Genomic DNA, 5,704 nt, shown 5'->3' on the forward strand with positions numbered 1-5,704 from the left:
GACACAGCACCTCAACAGCCCGGGCCAGCCAGTTCACCTCATTCCCACCTGCCAGATATTGTTCAACAAATGCATAGGGATAGTGAAGCAGCAGCCAATTTCATAAGTCTGACGTAGCCACTGTCTCTTCTGCATTCTATCCATGGCTGTCTCTGGCAGTTCCTGCATACCTGTTGTGCTTTTCCAGCAGGACTTTTCTTTTAATTCTCTAATGCAGTAGGATTGCTAGAGTATGTAGTTAAGCACTTGATCCTACAGCCTTAACTGCCACATAGGTATGATGGTGGACTTTGCACATGGGTAAAAACTGGACAGTCAAGCCCAACTACTCAGCATTCAACAATGTGTTATATTGCATGTAGCTGCTGGGACAGTTTCATGCTAAGATGATCTCAGTTTCACGGTTTGAAATGAACTCTACATCTCTTTAAAAAAGCACTTATAGAAAAAGTTAAAATGTGCACATCAAATGTGCAAAGCTTATTTTATGCATTTCCTTATTCAGTCAGCTTTGTTCCTTCCTATCTCTCAAAGACAAAATGGAACCCAAAGAGGCTTGTGCACTCAGTAAGGTGTTTCTTTTGCTAACTGGGTTAGCTGGTCTAATAAGACTTACCACATATATTTCCTTGCTGTGGTGACAGTTGGATGATATGTGTACTCCATGCACTGTGTGTCCACTCTTTAGGAACATGTCCTATCTTACTAAAATGTGCAAAATACAGGAACATAAACTATGTGTCCTAATACATAGTGTACAGCATTCATATCAAGCTGTCAAGGTGACTCTCACTTTTTCCCAGACTTTTTATATTTGCCTGTTAGGAATTTCTTTAATTTTAGGGATGCGCAGTTAGCAAGCATGCAAATGTTTAACATAGCTGCTCTTACAGGAGCAAAGCGATGAAATTTTGAGGGGTTACTGACAGATGCAGTTTCTCTGAAATGTGGTGCTACAGCTGCTGCTTCCAGATAAAGGGCCAGTTTGCCCATAGGTTTTCGCCAGCAGTAGTTAACATGAATTCTGGCAAAGACCCCAATTTCCTTTCAAAGACAGAGACTGCAGGGAGTTTGCACTACCTACGTCACTGCAAAACAATAAAAAGCCTTTTCCAAAAATCCTTTAGCCATGCTTTATTGTAATTTTTTGTATATGTCTGCCAAAGCAGTTTATACCACCAGCCTAATGGATGGATGCTAACAGGGCAGACTACTAGGGCACTGGGATTCATCTGTTTTCAGCCGTTCTGCTGTTTGGCCACTTTAAACAGAAATATTGGGGGGGGGGGGGGGGGAGAAGAAGGACGAAGAAGATTCCAAACAGGGAAGAAAGAGAATATGACTTGAGTGATATTGCTAGTTTATAAATTTATCATAAAAATTTCTTACAAATTTTTTTTGAAGTGGTTCTTCCAGCATCTCTCTTTAAGGAAAGTTACTGTGGGCAAACATACTACCTTTGCATCTGTCAAGACAAAATGCTCTTCAGCTTGTCCCACTTCTATAAGAAAAAAAAATCACAAAATCTCATCTTGGTAAGTATTGTTCTCAGAAGGTTTTAGTGTCTATTCCTATGCCTAGACATCCAGGTGAATATGTTCTCTATCTGTGTATGCCTGCAATCCAATTTTCCTACTCATCCTCCTCAGAAGTGTATGGGGAGAAAGAGCGTGGGTGGGATGTGGTTTGTTTGTACCTGAACATACGTGTATGAATCCTGTTTGCAAGCCATCCCCCAAAACACCTCACAATTGTTTAAATTCCTTCCATCTCCTGTAACACTTTTAAATTACTGTGATTGGTTTTATTACAAATCCTTTCCAAGATCACTCTCCAACACAGATTAACTGAAGTGAAATCTGCTGACAAGCCTTGATTAGAAATAATGACCCCAGCTAAAATCAGGCACTACTTAAAAAGTCACGCATCTGTACATTAAGGAACTTTCCATACAGCTCTTCCGTTCTTTTTGTTTGTGTCCATGAAATGACTGCAACATCCTTAGCCAAAAAACAGACACAAAAAACCAAACTGAAGACCTTGCACAAAAATCCCCAATTTCTGGGCTACTGGGTCACAGTTCTGGTGTCTTGCCACATATTCAGGACTTGAACATTGCTCTAGACTTGCCAAAAATCTTTCTCTGGTAAATCCGGTCTGACTAAATGCTTGTGTGTTTCAAAGCAAATTCTTTTAAAGTGACCTAAACTTGACGGATACAAATTTGGTCATATTTCTATATGTTCATTCTCAGCTGTGAGAGTCCTGGGAAGCCACTGCCCCTTTCCGGAGTATTTGAGTGTAGCAACTGGGAGATGCTCAGTACCAAATGGATGCAAATGGCCTGTGATCTGAAACACAGAGAGCTCAGGATGGAAAGCCAACCTCCTGCATGGATCTTAAGTGAGGAGCAGAAGATGTTACCTCTTTCAGAGGAAGTGAAAACTCACATATGCAGCCCCTTCCCCTCCTTAAAATATTTGAAGTATATCCGTCAGGTTCCCAAAATCTGCCATAAAAGATGCACGAGTAATCTCATGGGTTGAGACCTGTGTTTATGGGCACAAGGGTTTATCTCTGGTTACATGATGAGGAGAGGATTTATGAAGCCACTGTGGGTTACAAGTCCCAATTTTAGTTACCTTTTTTTTAATCTTGCAAGTGTCATAACCCAGTTTGGGAATCACAGCTCTAGTTCGGAAGTAACTATCATAAATAATAAAATGTTAAGATGTCATCAGAAACTAATTTCTCAACCAAGGCACTAGCCACTTCAAAGTTACATATAATTTTATCTTAAACATGGAACTTCCTAGCTGCTCTTTAAATATTTAGATGCAAAATTGTTTTTAGTACTGTAAATTCAATGTATTCTTCAACATTCAAGCAAAAAAAAAATTGTCAAGGGGAAGCTGTACAGTGCTGACATTTTTAGCACCAATATTTCATTATAGAATAAATCTCTTTTGGCTTAAAAACAAAAATGCTTGAAATGAAGGATTTCCTAGTAGAAGCGTTGCTGGAGACTGGAATGCAGGTGTTGTAATGCCTGTAAATAGATTACTACTGCACCCTCACTAGAGAATCATCATGCTGAGAGAGATGGAAAAAATTATGGAAGGTCAGAAGACTGTGAAACATGTGCCCTCTCTTCTCCTACCGTCCCTTTAATTATTGACAGCCTGTCACTTAGGTCCTATGGTACAATGAATAATAAAACAGCATCCAAACTGTAGTTCCCCGCAGGTTTTTCTTCCAAATGAAATACTGCCATCTTGAGGCAACAATGTTTCATGTTTACCAATCTGAGAGTTTTCAGTTGCTGAGTAAATCATCATCTTGAACAAACAAAAGCTTGATGCTTCTACGGACTACCAACCAAAGGATTAATATTTAATATAAGATGGAAAGGGCTCTTGAGAGGTCACCTTCTGCCTTGAGGCAGAGGTAACACTTTCTAAACGCACTCAGCTAAATATTTAAAGAAAATGTCCAACTATTTCCCTTGTTGCAATGCGAGATCAGCAATGAAGACTATAACCATACGAGACCCTAACTTGTAAACATTTCCAAAAATACATACTGTATGTTGTTAAACACAAATGCAGATCATTGTAGGATCAGAGCTTAAACTATTATGATTAAGTTGGTGCAGATTATGCGAGTGTCATATTTAAACACTTTTTCTTCTCTTCCAAAAAAAGTAGAAATTTAAGATGGCATTAGAATTTCATATGTTTGTATGTTCAGAACTAATTAGAAAATGTAATTTACTTCAGCAAACAGATAGATTGTACTGTGTAGATTACTCAAGCATTCAGCAGATGAGTAACATTAACTTTTCTTTTCCTCTTACAGTGCCCTGAAGTTGTGCTGACCTACTGTATTCAACCATAAAGATCACATAATGAATTAGTCAGTACAATAGCTGAAATGAAGATTAGCTCTGTCTCCAGGTAGCTCTCTGTCTAGGTTCACGTAAGTTGTTAAATCTTCCATTTAAACACTAAGACAGAAGATTCTTAAATTCCTAGTTATTCTTTAGTATAAAATCAGATACCTATACTTTCCTCAAAATATTTTTTCATCATGTAAACCACTGCTGCTATCTTACTGTGCCAGTACGATATGATATGATAGTACATACATGTTGTATTCACTATAAACAAATCAGAATTCCAGTCAACAAAAAACAAATCAAGAGCAGCTGGATCCTGACTGCTGTTTTCAAACAAGCATATGACTCAATTAAAATGAGGTAGGCTTTTTATATTACTTGACATCCTATATTTGAAAAAGTAAAATTCCAACTGATGTCTTCACAGATTTTATGCTTCACTTCTGGTTTGTGCTGTCTTTTTTTCTACTCCCCAACTTCTCCACCTAATCCTGAAAGACGTAGTGAAATATCAACCCTCCCGCCACTCTGCGCAGACTAAGATGTGAATCTCCACCAAGTTTTCAGAATAATGGTTTTCAGAAGAATGGGATTAGTCTCCTCAAATTCTGTTTCTTCTCTGAGCTTACTCTAAGAGCTGGTCCTGCCCTACCATTTTTTCCAAATGTTCTTTTGCTATTTCTGCTTAAGCATTTCACTGCTTAAGCATTTCAAAAAAAGATCCAGGACTTCTTTCAGTCTCTCCTATACTCCCTTTTTTGATTTCCTTACATTATAGACAAACTAGCAAACTAAACAGAGCTTGCAGGTGTTCAGTAATTCCTCTAATTAGCCCTCTTGGCACCTCCTTGCATTACTACAAGACATGTAATGTGGCACATCAATATTGTTGAATTATCTTATCAGTTAGAGTTTCCATAGCCCAGAGGAATCGCCTCCTGGTCTTTAAGAAGCAAGAACTCGAGATTGTTGCTGAGTCTGCCTCTCCCACAGAAAGGAGGAATATACTTCTGATCCTTAGTAATTAACATTTAGCTCTTTGAAATATGAAAAATTGACAGTTTAAATTGTTGTAAACCAAAGCCAGTAAGAAATTAAATGTGAACTTGTAATATCACAAAAGCTCAGATAGTGATACTGATGGAATGGGCGGTCAGGAGCAGGAGGAGTAAAATGTTTGTGTATATGCTGTATAAAAGGCCAAGGAGTTTAAAGGTTTATATGGACTTTCATTTAAAACTTTATAATGACAGTTCCCTTCCCTTCTGTTTTCTGTGATAAAGTATTTGAGTGATCTAAGGAGCGATAACCTGTGCTTACGAGTCTTTACCATATCTGACAGGCCTAAATAACCTTTCTTAATCACCAACCTTTCAGCATTAGAAAAATCATACACAATAAAGGGAAATTATTTTGCCAAAATACTACTTGTGAAACACCCAGACTACTGTTTTCTCAAATGGTCTTAGAGAACATAATGTTTCAGTCAGTTACTGAAATTAAGATAACTGAAAGTCGTCCATTCTCCTTTTTTCCAGCTACAGGATTGGGTGAAAATCTGAACATAACTAACCTACTCTTAAAAAGTAGCTCAAGTAGCCCACACTTTCACTGTGTAAAAGTATAGATAAAGTTTACATGCCCAAATGCATCCATAATTGCAGATAAAATGAGACACTGTATGACTAGTCATCTCCAGGCACAATCACAGTAATTTCATGCACTTACATAGGTGCTAGCTTCCCAGATAATTTACAGATAGGTCTTTGCCACTTCCAGCTTCATGCACGTGTACTGCAAAACACT

This window comes from Dromaius novaehollandiae, chromosome Z (genome assembly GCF_036370855.1).
Source record: "Dromaius novaehollandiae isolate bDroNov1 chromosome Z, bDroNov1.hap1, whole genome shotgun sequence".
Lineage (NCBI taxonomy): Eukaryota > Metazoa > Chordata > Aves > Casuariiformes > Dromaiidae > Dromaius > Dromaius novaehollandiae.